Raw genomic sequence first — 20308 nt, forward strand, 5'->3', positions numbered from 1 at the left:
ATAATGCATAACATGCTGGTGCCCTCTAGGCCTTCGAGAATGACCACTCCAAAAATGAGCTAAACATTTCAAAATAGGCACAAGAAATTGAACAACCCATCGGCATGCACATATCCATGTAGTACTTCCCCTGAAATGCGAAGCCCAACAAATGCTGATCCTGGGGATGCACCGGTAGTAACCTAAATGCGGATTCAATATCCGATTTTGCTAACAATGCACCGGGGCCTAGTCGATTCAACATTACCACTGCGTCATCAAATGATGCATACCTCACACTGCAAATGCCTGCATTGATTGCCTCATTCACGAAGCCCCCCTTGGTGCAGATAGGTTATGAATGAGCCTGAACTCTCCCGGCTCCTTCTTGGGAACTACCCCTAATGGGGAACACACAAAATTGGCCGTTGGTAGGTCACCGAACGGTCCTGCAACCCGCCCCAAGCGAACCTCTTTTGGAATTTTTGTGGCGACCACCGTCGGGTTGTGCGTAACATACAGTTGGTTCTTGCATACAGGAGACCCCCGAAAATCACCCGCCGGGATCCTGAAGCCATACGAGAAGCCATCTCACAGGATCCCGGCGGACACATGATCAGTGTATTTGTTCAGCCAGGGAGTCAAAGCCAGAATATCCACAGGCGATTGTTTAGTCATCCGAGGCACTGTGTCAATCCTGCTTGGTACCCCCTTTTCCCCCAGTACTATTGCCTCTCGATCCGCAGCTAGTTTCGGGGTGGGAGGTGTTACCACAACCTGCGCAGGCATGCCTGAACCTGCATGTTCCCTGCGGCCTACTACACGTTCCCTTGTTAAAACCCCAACATACCCCTCGCTTATGCCCATTCCCACCCTATCTAGACTGAGTCTCTCCCCCATGGGCTGGTCTAAAGGGCTGTGGATGTTTCTGCTGAATAGCCCTGAAGCCGTTTGCACTCGACCCTGATCCTCCCGCCGAGCCCGGCGTGAATTGCGCTTGCCAAGATACAGTGTCCAAACAATCCCAAGTCAGTGATTCATTAAATTCTTTCGCTTTTCTAAACGACACGTCATACCCTTTCATTGCGTCCCCTCCGTATTTCTCATGGAAGCCCGTGATCCTGCTCTGGTAGCAAGCAAGGTCTCCCAACAGTTCTGGTGTTCCCTCCCCCATAATTGCTAAAAAAACAGAAAAAGCCCTGATCCAGTTCATCATTGACTCTTCCACCCTGAATTCTGCCATTTTTGCCCTCCATTCACTGGGATGCCACAAATCTTTCTGGGTCTTGGCATATTCTAACTCACGATTGTCCGTCAACAATGAAAACATATTAATGTATTTATTGGCCCACACCATCTCTTTCGTGGCCATCAAGACATGTTGTGCTAGGCATTCCCGCCTTGAAGGTACAGCGCCCTCCCCCATTATTGGGAGCGACCTCTTACCGTTTTCTGTCGTACCTCCGGTCGTATCCGTCGCCTTATTCTGATTCTCGACCGCAGCCGCGCTCGCCACCTGCAGAGGAATAGAAGGCACGTTCGCTGCCCCAGAGCCCCTTGCCTGCCTGAGCTGATCGATAATTTGCCTAGCCTCCTCAGCTGGATCTTCCGCCGCCGCGGATCCCCCAGCTCCCTTCTTCAACCAAGGCAATACCGCCGCTAGGTGTATCGCTAGTTCGGGTGGTACCTGATCCTTATCCAGCGGTGTGATAATCACAGGGATTGGCAATCCTCCATCCGGTGCAGTTACCGGGCTGGCAGCTAGGGTTACTGGGACCAGCGGAACCTCCATCGGGACCGGGGCCTCGCTAAGACCCCCTTTCCCTTTCTTCTTTTTCCCCTTATCCCCGACTGGAGTAACGTTCCGCAAAGCAGGCCCCACAATCCTCTTAGGTCTCCCTGAGGGCCCCGCCTGAGCTTCCACTTTCTTCTGGAGTGCCGCTAAGCTGCGACCCAGTCGGTCCACTTTACCAAATTTCCTGTCCATCGCCGACACTTGGTTTACCAGTGTACAAAGCATCCGTTTCATCTCGGAGCTCTTTCCACTCTTCTTTCCAGGCATATCCGACGCTTTGTTTTCTCTCTGCCTGTTTTCCAGCAGCTCCTCGGATCCCAGATACGCCTCGATTACTAAAACAGAAAAAACAACGATTACCACGTTAAAAAAACTGCAGCTTGTTCCCTTGAGGGCTCACGAGTGACGAGTGGTGCAGCCTTCAGAGCGCGGGAACAAGAGGACGCCTGCCTGGACCCCCGCGCCTTTTAACTTGCAGCGGGGAGGCGGGGCAGCATCCCCCTCCCGCCCAAAAGTGCATGGACTTCCGGGCGGGTGTTAGGACAACCCTCTTAGGCGGCGGGGGCATGCTCCAACCACGCCACTTTGGGCATACTGGCCGGGAACACGCCCCCCGCCTGCAAAGGTTTCCCGGGCGGTGGGGGCACCCAGCCATACGTTCGGGGTGACCGAGAGGTCTCCCCTTTCCACTTGACCTTCACTTCAGTATATCTTCTTCTATATATATAAAAACGAAAGTATGTCTGTTTGTCCTCTATGCATTACTACACCATTCATTCAATCGCCATGAAACTTTGGGAAGTTGTTGAGTACACTCCCGCGAAGGTTTCTGGCAAAAAGAAGAAAAATAATAATAATAATAATAATAATAATAATTAATAAATAAATAAATAAAGAATACATTTGTTAAAAGTTGTTGAGTACACTTCGCGAAGGTTTCTGGCAAAAAAAAGAAATTGTTAAATATCGGCCACCCGGCCCCCCAGGGCCATCATAATCTTTCCAATAATGAACGTTTACAGTTTCTGGTGCGACTCGCTTTTGCAATGACCATCAACAAAGCACAAGGACAATCGCTGCAAGTTTGTGGACTAGATTTGGAGAATCCGTGCTTCTCACATGGACAACTGTATGTGGCCAGCTCACGCGTCGGAAAACCTTCTGATTTATTCGTCTACGCACCAGACGGAAAAACAACAAATATTGTGTATCCACAAGCACTCGAATAAATAAACAGAATTAAAACAACACTTTGAAATGTTTTCCATATTAAAATGAATAAGTTTCAATAAAAATGACACAATATAAATAGAATATTATCATAACAAGTTTCCTTAAATTTCCATTTACCTGAGATCGCAGCAACGCGCAACGGGTAAGCTAGTCTCTAATACAGATGAATTCTAACGTTCTAAGAGAATCTATAATGTCCTTCGCTTTAGAAGAGTAAATAGCTACATCACTCAGGATTGTCCTACTAACCCAATATTTAATGTAAACAACATCAGATCTTTAATTGACTTTACATTCTTATACACAGCAGACTATCACTGCTGCAATTAATTCAAAATAATATTAAGAAATTAGAGCAATCACAATTCCCAACATATCAATCTCCTGTTTGGAAAATCGGCACTACAATAATGGTAAACTGCTAATTACTGACAAAAATATTATTTCTTGCATCTGTTTTGTACACGCTCATCTGGAATTTTAAGATGCTCTTATATGTGATATTGAAGAAAAATGAGGCAAAGCTAAATAAAACAATTGTTCAGGATCACACAATTGGGTCATGTGGGGAAGCCAGGAATGATCCCATGTTTTCTGGTTTTATATTGTGCAATTCTATTTCATTCCAATTCGATAATCAAGTTACTTCCTTTGTACTCTCCCAAGCTAGCGATAGGAAGCAGAGAAGGTTTTCCCAAGGTGCAGTAGAGGGATAGCGATTCAGAAACAGCATAATACGTAATTGTCAAATCTATGACTCTCCTACGGACAGGGGTTTAATTTAGAGAACAGTATGGAATGAAACCCTCAAAATAACTCCATGACTCACCGTCCACGCCATGTACATGCTTTGTTTCCTCTTCACTCACCATACAACCTGCGCCGACCAATCACCACTTTTACCCTGCTGGCATCAATGCAGCGCTTAGGCACACCACAAACCATATTTTTGTGACCCAGTGAAAATGTTTGCATGTACCCATGATTTACACCAACTTTATAAGCAGCCCTTCTTTAATCGCATGCTAAACTTCTCTTTTGTAAATGGAATTTATGCATTACCCAGGATTGTCGAATTGAAGTTCTTCCTCCACAACACATTTAACTTTATCTTGATGACCAGCAGTAATAACTGACTGCTGGAAAAGAACAAGAAGTCGTTGAACAAATATGACACAAAAATACAAGAAATTAAAATGAACTACAGAAAAAAATAAGAAGGTTGCTCAAAGATCAGGACCAGTATTATCGTGTGACAACATAATGAAAAATGTAAACCATGACTTGGAAACAATTATTTTGGAAATATTTGCGCCTAGTCAATTTCCTCTGTATGAGTTTTGTACCATGATCTCACTAAACTACAAGTCACCAGTAAGGAAATAGCTTCAATAATTAACTGCCGACCTTCCGGTGCTCCTGGCCCTAATGGTATTCCAATATTAATCATTAAGCATGATCTGCATATATAGAGATATATAGAATACATTGTTGAAAATACATTTCTCAAGCATTCTAAAATTGGGATATATTTCAAAATTTTGGAAAGGCAATCCAGAAAATGGACTCCAAATGTGATTAATAAAACTACTGTTTAACATTCTTTCTTGTCACAGATGAAAAGGTTCTGCAAAATTCTTACAACAAAAATTAGCAGAATGGATAGAAGAAAATAGCACTATTATTGTTTATCAACCAGGCTTCAACACTCAATAACATATTGGCTTTAAATGTAATCATTGGGAAAGCCCTGGGAAGGAACAATAACAATCTCTTTGTTTGCTTTATAGATTATGCTACAGCATTTGGGAAAATCCACAGATGTTTTCTATGACAAAAACTAAAAGTTTGAGGAATTGATAATACTCTATTATACTTTTTAATGGTATTACACAATGAGACCTGGGTCCAAGTGAAATTATCAAATGGGTCTGGTCTCAATTCATGAATTCCAACATTCAATGGTTTTAAGCAATGGTTATATACTTGCACCTATATTATTTTCTTTATACATGGCTAATTTGCTGAATTATCTTGACTCCTAGCTGTGCCGTCCACCGAAGCTTGTTGAACACAAGAATAGCCACATGGCATAGAGAGATGATCTTGTTATTGTTTATCAACCCGATTGAGGCCTCCAACATCAACTTTACCATCTTAACAAACATAACAAAAGCAAGCATTTACTAGCTAAACTTACAAAAACCAAGATGATTGTCTTTGGAAAGCCTGATAAAAGTTTTATTTGGAAATAGCTCACTTGACAATGGATAAGCCAGAATTGTACCACTACCCTGAAGTAACCATTGATAAAATCTTACAATGGAATGAGAATCTTCTGAAAGTGAAAGTTAAATGTACAAATGCTACTATTGCAATAAAACGATTCTCAACCTAAAGCCATTCACCATGTAGATTTAGTTTTCATCAAAAATATACAACAGCTTCCTAACTTGAGATCTTCAACAATGCACTGCCACATTAGATAAGAACTGGACCTAAGGTCACAACACTCATTAAGCAGTATATTGCTAACGAACTACAAATGTGATTGTGACATTTCAGCACAAAAAAACTTAGAAAACAAATGTTAGTTGAAATACGTCTCAGCAAATCAAACCACCCAAGTACAATGGGAAATAAAATTGCTTCAATCATCACAATCATGTTTACCACAAGTAGATTAAATATTAGAACTCAACAAGATGACTCAGGAACAATTAATTTGGTTGAAAATAAGGGAAACTTCCTATCTTAGTGACTTATTACTATCATCTTCATATAAAAATGGCAACTGATTCAAGAATCTTCCGAAGCAAAGTCTGGTTTCCCACCTTGAAGAAAATCCACGATTTAGACTACTGTATTTACCAGTCCTTCAAATTGAAGGAAGTTAGATAACTCCCTCGAGAAAAAAAACACAATGCTGCCTATGCAATAAAACAAAGAAGGTTTTGGAACACATTTTTTGCTTAATACCTGAACTCCTACAAATTCTGAGAAAAATCTTAAGACTATTTTTTAGAGCAGCAGACATAAGAACTGGGAGGAATATCATCTCATATTGATTTCAATGACATTTAAATGGTTTTATTGCACGTTTTATTAACTTTCTAATCAGAATTGTTATTCATTTGGCAATGTTTAGGGGGTAAGTCAATGTTTTTATCTATAATTGCTTTTAACCAACTGTTATTTTATATTCTAGCTGATGCATGTATTGTGATTGATTTTATCTAAAATCTATAGAATCAAACATTTTGGAAATACATACATATAGAAGTCAGGAATTCCTCTAAACCTTTTCAACTTAGATTTCAGGAGAGAATAGAATGTGTGCCTACTTGATAAGCATAAACTCTGAAACCTGATTTTTAATGTGCTGATCTGGTCCAGGTTCCCAGATTGAAGTGAACTTAAGTCTTTTTTGAAACTCTTTGTGGATATTGTATTATAATATTTCCAGTGCCTAAATCCTTACAAATATATACTTATTCAAATCCCAATATATGCTAAGCTCTTAGATTCCCATTACAGGGACCACATGTCATAAACTGTTGTGCATGCCAGTTTAAAATGGGAGAGGATGCGGCCTAATGGCTAGAATGGCTGATCTTGGAGCTGGGAAACTGTGTTTGAGTCTCGGCAGTGACCCTCAACATCCTGTGATTCTGGGCACATCACTTAATCTTCCCAGTGCCTACCAAAATGAATGTGTCCGTCTGTCATGTAACTGGTGTTCAGGTAAAGTGCTCTTATACCATTGGGTTGAGTTTGCGCTATATAAACCCCCCCAAAAAATGTAAAAATGAGCATTATGATGACTGCCATTGTTGAGTGCATTTTATTCACCAAAAGTGACCCAACTGTTTGTATATATCTAAATGGACTTCGAAGGACAACACATTAACAGTATGCAATTACTCTCAAAACAGAGCTACTCCTATAACCTCTACTTGTATGTATTGCTACACTTCGACTATGTTTGTGCACTACAAACACCACATACATATTTATGTACTCATTCACTCTGGCAGACCAACACTCGTCCAACCAAAAACGAGTGCACTCACGGGTAATAAATTGCAAAGTGCTTTAATGTGCGAGCCTCAAAAGCACTGACAGACGCGTTTCGGCACAAATCCTTTTTCAATGTCAGTTTGCCGCGTTTAACTAAAGATGCAAACTGACACTGAAAAAGGGAGCGTTTTTGGTTGGACACTTATTGGTCTGCCGGAGTGAATGAATTTGTAGCGGCTTACCACCGCTGGAGCTTTGCAACCGGGATGTGAGGTGTTGCGGAGTGTGATCTATGTGTTTTATATATGTACGTACATACATAAATCCATGCCTGCGTAAAGGAGACATTGGCAGATTTCTGAACTGAAGTTTAGAAATTAAGGGCTATCTAATTATCAGAGTTGGGGGCAAGGGATAGCATCATTGTTTAGTACTTCACGCAAAATTAAGGTTTTCAGATATTGGGATTATTACAGACTGTTATCCATCAAGATTAGTTTACCACCACTCACTTCTGATCTGACCTGCAGATCATGGGTTTCAATCCTGCCAAGGCCAGCTCAACACTCCCAAGACTGTAAATAGGGTACCAATGACACTAAAAATTAATACAAAAATAATGCCTTGTTCTTACATTGTGTAGAGGGAGCAACATTATGATAAGGCACTACATAAAAGCAATTGTTAATTATTACTTTTGTTTTAGCTGTAATGTTAATGGGTGTTGTTATTGATATTATCTATATTGATTCTAGAAGCTGAACAAATTTAAAACAGTATAACAGTTTTTCACAGAAAGTATTTCCAAACATCATTCAATTTAGTAGTTTTTTGATATATAGGTGTGTAATAACAAAGATTAGCAAGGATGTGATGTATATTAGTTAATAGTCTTGTCCTTTTATAAAACATGTTTGGCCACAGCCTAATAGTTCATTGATTACACTACTTAACATGATGACCTCATCTTAAATATAAAAGCTTTCCGACTTATGACAAAGCTTAACTAAGTGTCTTTCCTAGGTGGTTCTAGGAGTAATATTACATGTGAAGTTGGCACTTGACTCTGGAAAGAGGATTTTACAAAGGTCCAATAAATATATTTGTTAAAATTTAAGAAATAGCAAATTCAAAAAGTGTATTAATTGTCATGTGGCCCTGAAGCATTCCCTTTCTACAATAAATCTCCTGCTTGGAGGGATTGTTTTTCTAAGCAGTTCATAACAATATTTCCTGAGGAGAGGGATCATCATGGAATCAAGAAATGCATTCCTATTTAATGTTTATAGTTCTACTATATTCTATATTACATAAGCATAGGTTATATATTTCAATACATATATCATATTTTAATTCTAGTCTATCAGGCATGTGTCCAAGATGTCTAATAAGCTGCTAAGGAAAAAGATTAATTATCTCTGGGAAGCAGTTGTATTATTGCCAAACACTAACCACTTCAGTGCCAAATTTATGTTTATATATGTCACAACAAGTTAGTACGTACTTATGACATATATAAACATGTAATGGAAATGTCACGAGAAGTGCCCCTCAAATGTTTTTACAAGGTATGCAAAAACATTTAAGGAAATGTCTGGCATAAGGGTGTGCAAACACCCTGGCAGTCACAGGATTAAGGTATTATGTTAATTAAAAAATAGAAAAATAAATTATTTTCAACTGAGTGAAAAATTAATTAAACAACCACCTAACATGCGACTTATTTGACATGTGATATTCAAAAAATAATAATTAATCATTAACTCATGTTTGGACGGAAACGTTCCCTGAATGATAAAGAGGCATGTAGCCCTGCCCTGTGTGCTTGACTGTATATAAAACTGGTATCATTATTTTTTGTTTTGACTAGGGTACCATGCTAACCTAGAATGTACACAGAAGTCTAGGCCTGTTCCTGCTAATCCTAACGTATTCCCATTGCACTGCAACACCCTTACGCCTGCCTTTAGATGTCCCGGAAGTGTCGCTGACGGCGTAAACAATATGGCACATTGCACCGTATTTACAAGGTGATCCATCAAGGCAGATACTTCACCCTGTAAAGCCCTGCACCACATTATACTTGTGTCAGGTACAATGTATGCAGGGTGGGCGTTCCCATGTAAAAAAGGGTCATAGAAGTGTTGCAGTGAAATCGATGAGATTTCACTGCATCACTTCCAGGATGCCAATTGCATCAAAACCTTAATGGATGACGCAGTGCAATGGCAATAGGCCCACCATATGCATTGCTGGAGTTGCATCATGCTTGCAACACAACCCCAGCAATACGTGATTTTTGCGCGGACAGATATGTCAGGATTCCTGATGTACTTGTCATTCCTTGTGACATGGAGCTCCGTACATTAAATACGGCACATCCATCGTGTAGCAAGGAGGGTGCAGTGAACACTGTTGCATCGTTGTTTTATCGCAGTGATGCAACAGTTTTCATAAATGAGGCCCTCAATGAGGTCCTTGTTAGCAAAGGACTGCTTATTTGTTTTTCCTGAGCACCGCTATTTGGTAGAGGGTAGAACTGCAGTTTCAAGGTAGAGTCTTCAATTCTGCCTATCTCTGATTAGTGCTTTACAAAGGCTGCTAATTGCCAGATGCAGAGATCTCACACTACATTGCGCACTTGTTTGGATACTCCTGCTCAAACATGCATCACCTTTCAGAAAGGCTGTGTCTGTGAAACAACAAGAACACAATTATTGAAAGTACCCAAACCTGTTCTCAAATCTTAAACAGTGGTTCCACACTGCCTGTCTGGAAAGTGGGATCCAAACCCCCCCCCCCCACTTTGCTCCAGTTGCAGGCTCTTCCTGACCAAGGAAGGGAGTGCTCTCCATTGTGCTCAAAAGACTGATGTGTGAGTAGGACTACTGTTGGCATAACAGCCAATCTCCTAGAGGTGAAGGGACAACACCTATAGCCTGCATTTTCTACTGGAGCAGGTGATGGTCTGCTAGGCAAACACAAGGAGATGATGGACGGAGCGCTGAAACTTTTCAGACACACACCCCCAGTCACAGATCTGGGTTGAACCTATCATCGTTCTTTAGCTCACTTTGCCACTTCAGTTCAGACCCAGCTATATGCAAATCAGTCTTGACCCTGTGCCTCATGGGAACAGTACAGCCTGAACTGCCAAACCAGGTCTTCCCTGAACTGGAAACAAGCATCCTGGGACCAGTTTCGGGGTAACACTCCTCGTCAGCTAGGCTATCTTGAATCCAGTGTCAAAGTGCGCAAGGGACGCACGTCTGGGCATACCCTACTAACTTAGGGCAAACAAAGCAAACACAAGGAGATGATGGACGGCATGCTGAAACTTTTCAGACACGCACCCCTAGTTACAGATCTGGGCTGAATCCACCATCGTTCTTTAGCTCACTTTGCCACCTCAGTTCAGACCCCGTTATATGCAAATCAGTCTTGACCGTTTACCTCATGGGAACAGTCCAGCCCGAACTGCCAAGCTAGATTTTCCCTGAACCGGTAAACAAGCATCCTAGGACCTAAAAGCCTGTCTGCTGAAAGAGGAGACAATATATGATTGGCTCGCAAGCTGCAACTGCTTAAGACACCCACATAGTAATGGTCCCATTAGCACTCTGCTTAGAGAGACCTACTTTGAAAAAGGAGTTCCTCCATGTGAGCTGTAATGCTGTTCTATTTCAGCCATCAAGTTCTGAGCATCTGCGGGCCCCAATTGCAACAAGTGAATATAGATAGCTACAGGGCCTAAAAACTGGGACAGGAATGGGAGACTGAGGTAGCAGAGCAAGATCTACTATAAAAACCAAATACTTATAGCAGGCGTACTGATCAGTTCTGTGCTTCGAAGCCGTGGAGGTTTTTGAGTGAATTGCATTGCGCTGTAGTTAGGCAATTACCAAATCCTTCCTTTTTCATAATCTAGGGTGTGATTTGGAGTTTGGACGACAGGTACTCCATGACAAAGATAACGGCTGGCCCATCTGCCTTATTACAAGTGCATTATATCCTAATTCATCATCTACCTTATTACAGGTGAATTATATCCCAATACTTCACCTACTTTGTTACAAGTGAATTATATCCTAATGTAGTTGTAATAAGATGGGCAAGCTATCCATCACATTCGGGAAGGAGTACATACCTTTCCACCAAACTCCAAATCATGGCGGAAATAGATAATACAAGCCAGCTTCTACCTTAGACGACAAAAGGCACACTGAAACTTCTGTCCTTCAGATGCAATGTCCATTAAGTAGATGAGGCTCAGAATCAAAAGGTTCATTCTGAGATTAAAATCGTTACATTTTTACAAAAAATGTCAAAGTCCCTTCGGATGGACTAATTTCACCTAAATAGCTACAGACCACAAACTAAGACACATCTCAAAGAACATCCCATCAAAAAAAGGAAGGGAGATTAGCAAAGAAGGAATAGTTGTTAGCAAAAGGTAAAATTCTGCCAAAATATGCCACACGACCCAAACAAATCACAGGAGAAGACATTCATCAACAACAGAAGTATGGCAGAACAACAGAACCACTAAACCCCATCGAGAATGCAGCCACTAGCAGCATCCAGCAGGGTACTCACCCTTGCTGGATTCCTTAATAAAGAACTTCAATAAGACAGGGACATTGTGCCTGGCCAGAGACCCTCACAAGGCACTAGTACTAGAACCAAAAGAGCCAATGTCACACCTAGAGCGAAGACCATACTGGCCTATCTGCAGAGCAAATGCATACAATACAATTCTGCTCAATATATGAGTTGCTTCTGAGGAAAGAAAAGAAATAAACAAGAACTAACATTGCAAGTCAACACTATTAATTATGATATGTATTTTTGATACACAAATGTAATATGTGTTTTCTTAGGTCTAATTATTTTGTTTCATTGTGAAATATATACAACAAAAAGAGAAGTAAGGTTGGATATGAAATAGCAATCAATTTATGAATATATCACAACAACAAATCCAACCAATAAAATCAATTAATTAGAAGCATATTTTTGATAGCATAATCATTTTGATAAGTCGAATTGTGGTAGTTCAGGAGGACGGGATGTTGTTTAATATTGTGATTTTTATATGGTACATATTGTAATTGTGGTATTTTGTATAACTTTTCTGTTACTGGGGTAATAAGAATGACGTCAAAAGAATTATGTTAGTGATTACTACATTTTACACACCATGTTATATTCATTTTACCATAAAAAGAATAATTTTAACTAAATTGTAAAGAAGTTATAATGGTGTACTACATGTTTAACTGATAGCTATGAAAGTAGGCAACTAAGCATTTATTCCGCCAGGATTCATAGCACAAACAGAATAATAAAAAAGCTGAAATATTTCTTGTAGAAAACTGGCGCAGCTGCATATTTCAGGAATTAGTATTATTGGACCATTAAGTTTTCTAAGACCCAGTTAATGATAAACTCAATCTGTATAAAAGAAACAAAGCCTGGGCTCCAGTGGATGACTGTTTGTACTACTCACAACCTAATTCACAAATACTTTCCATACAAAAATGAACCTTGGGGCTTACTTAAAGATAAAGTTATCTAACTTGCTAATGTGGTGGCACTAATATAAAAGGGGTTAGTTATTGATCATCTAATATTGAGCACCATAGTGCTTGCGTTTTGTCTGTTTAGAAATTAACTGCATTTCTAAAATAAACAGTGAATCACTGCAGCATATACTGCATTATTATTTAGTTATTGTAATTATGCCTGCAGTGACTCCAGTCAACACTGTTGGTGCAGCCAAGTTATCCATGTTAGAGGTTTCTCAACATAATGAAGTAAGATATACTTTAATATAATTTTATGTAATTATAAAAAGGTAGGTGCTAACACATACCCCCAGATTAATCAAAGTCCTCTTTTGCGAGTCCTTAACAGCGATTATTAAGGAATCGCTATTAAAGACTCGCAAAACGGGATGCATGTAGAAATCGCAATTTATTTTGCGATTTCTAATGCTTCCTTATTGCGATTCGCTAATTGCTAATTGCAAATAAGGAATGGCTTTCCCATTCATTCCTATGGGCCTAAAGGCCCATAGGAATGAATAGGGAGTCATTCCTTATTTGCGATTCGCAATTAGCGAATCGCAAATAAGGAAGTGATTTCAAGGGTGCCAGGGTGTCCAAAGGACACCCTGCAGCACCCCTGAAATGCAAATGTACACTGGTGTTCCGCACACACATGTCCAAAGGACATGTGTGTGTGTAACATACAACTTAGAAAAATGCACTAAAGTGCATTTTTCTAAGTTTTCGCTATTTACCACGAAGTTACACTTTGCAGTAAATAGCGGCCCAATATTGCGAATTCGCAATTTTAAAAAGGATCATGAATAGCATTTAAGGAATCTCTAATTGAGATTCCTTAAATGCAATTCTTCGCAATTTAGCGATTTTTATAATCGCGATTTTTGCATTTGGGATGATGTATCCCAAATGCAAAAATAGCGCTCGCAAAGGGCCAGATTCTCAGAATCTGGCCCTTTGCGAGCCGATTTTGGCTTCATGAATCTACCTGATAGTGCTGATAACTGAAGAAGCATGTACGAAATCCTGAGCTCTCACCTGTCATCCCATAGCCTAGGTTAGCGCTCATATTAAATACATTGCCTATTTTATTTCTACTGTGGCCAAAATACAGCCATTAAGCTCTACAGGTATTCCACATTTTAGATCTATTCACTACCTGACATGCACTTTTGAAAATCAATAAATATCAAGTAAAGAGAGAATGTTTTAAAGTACGTATTTATAACAAAAAAATTAAAATAGGATTTCCCTTGTAACATGCTCAATAGTTCCTATGCTAGCCCTAAAGCCTGCTTGCATATTTGCAAGTCCTTTATTATTTTCCATCCAATCCTGAATATGTTTAAGACCTTATCAAAGATCTTTCCCATCTCATTGCTGTCGTATTCAGGTCTTCAAAATATTACATTTCTTCACAGCAAACTAGATCTGCTGGTGGGAAAGGCATTTAATGTATTCGAATATATTATTATAAAGTGTTGGGAATTTATAAAGATAAAGAGCATCGTAACAAATATGCAAAGCCATGATATATTGGACTGACACCACATGATTTGATCTTGACAGCAGTTGGAGCAATTTTGGCTTAAGATGTTTTTATAATCATTCTACATTTTATTGACATTAAAACCTATATAGTTTATCAACATACATACACGAATCATTTGAGAGTAAAACACAAAGAGCCTCGACTCCTGAAATAATCTATGCATTAATTTAAATTCCTCACTGCTTTAAGGTGCACGTTTAAAAAAACCGGTGTTTAATAGAAATATAACCCCATTTCGCAAGTGATATGTGCAGACCTCATTACAAAAAAGAAAGTAGCTTTTTTACTATTTTGGCAAATCGGGTTTAGACAGACTTGTGTTTTTTGCTGTAGTGATTGTTTCCTCCTCATTAATGCCATCTAGTTTTGTGAAATGGTTTTATAGGTTGAAGCAAATCATGAATTTGGAGAAAAGTTAGGCACTGAAATAAACCAAATATTGACATTTCAAAAACTATGGCGATTGCTATGTTTCTGAATGTATTTTGAAAGAGAACAGGAAAGATAATGTATGAATTTTATCTTTTCCATCCGTTTTACTATTTCAAAGAGTCAAATACAAAAATATTTTAACTATAACTATTGTTTGATGCAAATGTATTCAGTTTGTCCAGCAACATTTTTAAAACATGAATCATCTTCAAACTGCGAAGACAAACCTATAGTCAGTTCCTCCACCAACAGACTGGCTGGCTTTATGAAAACATTTTCTTTGGTCAAGTCCATACCAGAGCCTCTTCAACACACTTTACCCATGAATTCCCTCACCAGACCCCAACATGTAACCCACACTCTGTTAACTGCCTCCCAATACAACAAAAACACCCTGCATAACATCCAGATTCTCATCCTTCACTCTCCAAATTACCCTGCACAGGAATTCTTTCCTAACATGCTTTTAAGACTCTCCTCTACAACCTTGTCATTAAATCCTAGTTTTTTGTAATGGAGAAAGATAATTACAGATGACCTCCCCTCTTGCAATGAGTGCCTATGCCCATGTGCCAACAGACTGATGTCAGAAGTGTTATATTTGTATTTTCCATCAAGCTTGAATTGTTTGTTGCCTGTTAAAATCTTTATTACCATGATCAATGTTGGCACTTTTATATGCATTTCTGGGGTAGAACTAACCATGCACAATATTTGTGACTATGCTAAAAATCTGTGTATCGGTGGATTGTCCCAGACCCAGTCTCACACTTGCTGTTGGCCTCCTAACAGTTGGATACTCACCCATTTTGTGCCTCATTGTTCCTTCATCTGCCTTTGTGCCTTCCTCACTGCATGTGCTCCTTCTTCCTTCTTTGACCTTACTTTTGTGTGCCTTTATTGTCCTTATTGTCTGCACCTCATTTCCCTCCTTCTCTGTGCCTTTTTCCTGCGTATACCCTGTGACTCATTTTGCCCTCCTTACTCTCCTGTTGTTTTGCCGCTGCCCATTTCCCACATCCCACTATCCCCGCCCACTGTCACCCAGCACCCCTCTCTCCTCCCAGGGCCTACTTAATGCAGGCCCCAGTGTGCGAAAGACTAGCCCATCTGCGCCCATCCACGCAAATTACGGACACCAGCAACAGGAACCCTGGTTCTCTTACAGACGACACATACCCCACCACTAGACTCCTAGCCCTGGAAACCACAGCAATTAATGCTGTTGCACCTACCCATGATGTACAGTAGTTCCGTTCTCCTGCATTCTTGGCTTCTTCTCCTGCACCATCAGATTGCCCATCAACACGCCATTCACCACCACCCTAAGCACCAACATAATGCACCTATTTCACATCAACTTGCCTGCCTCCTCCTCAACATACGCTCACTTTGCAAACAGGCCACTGAGATCTAGGACCTCATCCCCACCCCAACGTAATCTTCCTCAAAGAAACCTGGCTTACCTCTGCTTCCGCTCCTGATATCGCCACAGCAACACCCGAAAGATACAAGATTGCACATCTAGACCACACCAACAACCCCAGACGAGGGATCGCCATCATTCACAAGGAAAACATCTACTGCACCACCGAGACAAAAGACACCATCCAGAACAAGGGAAACCTTTACTTCAAGCTCCAAACAGATGGAAAAACAACACAATCAAAGGCATTCTCATCTACAGACCACCTGACCACACAGAAGCTTCTGCACCGCCACCCCTCTCACCATTGACTCCAAAGCCTACATCTTCCAAGGAGATTTGAGTTTCCCTCTCATTGACCTCACTGACACCAACATCAGCAGCCTTCTCGACAACATGAATAACATCGTACTCACCCAGCTCGCCACTGAACCCTACCCACATCGCAGGAAACAGCCTGTGCCCCATCTTCTCCTCCAACAACAGGCGCAGGTACAGCATTATCATTGAACTCACCTGGACCAATAACTCCATCATACACTTTAACTTCCCAAGCCCTCACACCTCCACCGCTGAGTCACCTAGCGCCCCCCACTGCAGTTGGAGCAAAGAATCAGAGAGCCAATGGATCAATGCCCTCGACACATCATGTCCCAGCACTGCATCAAACCTGGACCAAGCTGTAAAAAACTTAAACTCCTGGATCACCAGCTGTGACAACATCATCACTCCCATCAACAACAGCAGACACAGGATATCCATCAAGCAGGCAAGATGGTACACGAAGAAATTGAGGACAGCAAAATGCCACTGCAAGTAAGTGGAAAGAAGATGGCGCACAATCAAGGACACCTCAGACAGAACCACCTTAAAGACCTATCTCAACCTAAACTACCGGCTTCTGAGAGAGACAAAGAGGAAACCCTTAACCGACCACATTGAATTCAGCTCCAACCTCAGCAAAGAGTTCTTCAACATCGTCGGAGAATTTGCCAACCCTGCAGACCCAGAATAAACAGTATCACCCACTCCCAGGAACTATGTAAAAGACTCACCAACTTTTTCCACAACAAGATCGCCACCATCTATAGGAACTTTGAACCCCAGACAAAGCCATCAGACTTCCTTCACACAGTCACCAAACCCAACACCAAACCACTGATTGACAGAATGGGATCAGCTCATCCCCCAGTACCATGATCTCCATTCACTTTCACTCAGGACCCCCCACAGAATCCTTCCTGCACCACATTTTCAATCTCAGAAGCAGCAGGATCACCAGGAAGCTCACCACCCTCTTTAACTCCTCACTTGCCACGGCCACCTTTCCCAAAGACTGGAAACATGCAGAAGTCAAACCGTTCCTGAAGAAATCATCTGTGTACCCATACGAACTCAGGAACTACTGCCCCACGTCCCTTCTCCCCTTCCCTGCCAAAGTCCTGGAAAAAGCCATCAACCAACATCTCACAATCTGGACTAGGACCTACTCTTAGACACTTCCCAATCTGGATTCTGCTAAAACCACAGCACCAAGACTGCCTTGACTGCAGCCACCAATGACATAAGAGCATTCCTCAAATGGGGAGAAACAGCAGCCTCTCACGCTGGATCTCATCACATCCTAGTCAGAAGACTGCATCACATCAGTATCCAAAGTAATGCCCTCAAATGGATCACCTTCTTCCTCACTGGAAGAATGCAGAAGGTTCACCTACCACCTACCACCATTCACCTCCGAACCCGAGGACATCATCTGCGGTGTCCTTCAAGGATCCTGCCTCAGCCCCACCCTTTTCAATACCTACATGGCCCCTTAAGCCAACAATCGTCAGATCCCACCGACTAAACATCATATCATATATAGACAACACTCAGCTCATCCTTTTGCTCTCAGGAGATCCCACCAACACAAGAATCGACTTCCACAGGTGCATGAAGAGCATCACCAACTAGATGTAAAAGAACTGCCTGAAGCTCAACACAGACAAAACAGAAGTGCTGATCTTCGGCAACAACACCACCACCACTTGGAACAATTTAAGATGGCCCTCAGAATTAGGAACATCACTTCAAGTAACCAACCATGCCAGAAACCTTGGCATAATACTGGACAGCAAATTGACAATGCAGTCCCTACTCAACTCAATCTCCTCTGCCTGCTTTCTCACACTTCACATATTATGAAAAGTCTTCAAATGGCTCCCCCGGAACTGGAGACGTACCACCACTCAGGCCCTGATCACTAGCCGATTAGACTGCAGCTCTTTAGAACAAAAAGGGGCAACCAAATTATCCAGGGGCCTGGGCTGGACAGTAAATATGTAAAAGATGCTCCCCACGGAGGAAGTGTAGCCCTTGACTTCCATGGTAATAGCATCAAAACAGAGATAGAGTAAACAGCTTACAAGAGTCAGTTTTCAATAATGCGTTTAGTGTATTTATTTTTATACATCTTCTCAGTTATGAATATATTTATCAATACTTAGCAATTATTAGACATTACTTATATCATACAAAAGATAAGGTGATCCCATAAGGTGATGGCAGAGTGAGAGTGATCAATAGTGAAAAAAGTGCATATGTGCTATATACACAAATATATACATGTGGCTGATAGAGATAATAGATTGTTTGAAATCAATACTCATCAAGCGAGTATTGATATCCACCATCAAATTCTAAAAACACAGTCCACATATGTTGATTTGTCGACGTTACGACCCTTGCACATAAGTTATTTAAAGCAGGGTCATCATCAGGACGTAAAAAATATACAGGAAGCACCCACAAACAGAAAGCTAAGGTCAATTTCAATATGTAAATAAACAAAAGGAATCCACTCCTTGAGTGTAGGGCGTATCCTCCAAAGTTGGGGAACACCCTTGTTGTTTTTGGTCACCTCACACACCAACGGGCCCCTTGGTGCCATGCCTCATCATTGGGGTCCTCGTACCCCTCTATGGGGTACGGCGTGCTGCGACCTACGGATACGCGGGAGCACTTGAAATGACTATGGGGTCGATTAGGATCGCGGACGGACCCCAGAGCAGGAGGGAACCTCCGCATGGCATGCGGAGTTCCCTCCTGTGCAATTAGGATGTGACCGCCACCCTGACGGTCACATCCTCTATTTTTAACATTGCCGCGGGTGCAGCTTCAAGCTGCACCCGCGGCAATGTTAAAAATGCACGCATTGCATTTGCATGCAGAAAGAGGCAGGCACTGCGCGGTGCCTGCCGCTTTCTGCATGCAAATGCAGGGGGGTACCATAGGTACCCCCCATGTGCACCCCCCACCCCCCCTTCACCTAGGGGGCCCGCAACGGGCCCCCGCAGTGAAGTTCCGTATGCTTTTCCGCTGCGGAAAACCCGCCGCGGAAAAGCATACTTTACTGGCCATCCTAATATGGTGGACGGTGTCTGGAAGACACCGTCACCATATTAGAGCTTTTCCGCCGCGGTTGTAATCCGACCGCGGCGGAAAAGCTGCGGACGGAAACCAGGACCCACCAGCCATCCTAATCTGGCGGTGGGTCTTTGGTCAGTCCGCTGCGGATTTTCCGCATCCTCGGGGCCGGCGGTGGCTTCCGCCGGCCCCGAGGATGCGGAAAATCCGCTATCATGATGACCCCCTATGTGTGGTGTGGATGGGGTATTTAAATGTGAGTGTATGGGTTTAGATCTAAGTGAGTGAAGTTTAAAAAGTACCTGGCTCGTGGGGTGGCAAACTTTTTTTTAATGGGCCCCCGGGCTGGTGCTATTAAAATAAAGTGTGGGAGGTTAATAATGCAAACAATGTGCATTACCTCCTCTCTGTGTGCGTCGACATGTTTCGGTGTAAAACACCTTCTTCAGGACGGGGTACACAAATCCCCACCTTACTCACGTTTCTCTAACTTGTATCAGAATTTCTAATAAAAGTGAGAACTATAGTTCAGGTAAAACAATGTACTTAACAAAATGCCGCTTAATAGTCGACCTGTTAAGAGAAGAAGACAACATTTTTTTTGTTGTGGTCTACTTTTCAAAAACCATAGGTAAGGTGACCAGTGGTTACAGGTGACACAAATTGCGGTAGAATCTCATACTATAGGTGTCAATCGTGCCTATAGTGGGATTAAAACAAGGTGACAAACTAGACTCACTGACATATAACATAAAACACACACTTTTTGTAGAATTGGCGCATAGCGTTATTCAGAACATAACACCCTTGGTGGTCAAAGGATTTTACACATACTGTTTAGTGCCCCTGTAAGGAAAAGAGACACTGCATGCCCCTATAAATTGATAACATACTGT

The sequence above is a fragment of the Lissotriton vulgaris genome, chromosome 6 (genome assembly GCF_964263255.1).
Source record: "Lissotriton vulgaris chromosome 6, aLisVul1.2, whole genome shotgun sequence".
Taxonomy (NCBI): domain Eukaryota; kingdom Metazoa; phylum Chordata; class Amphibia; order Caudata; family Salamandridae; genus Lissotriton; species Lissotriton vulgaris.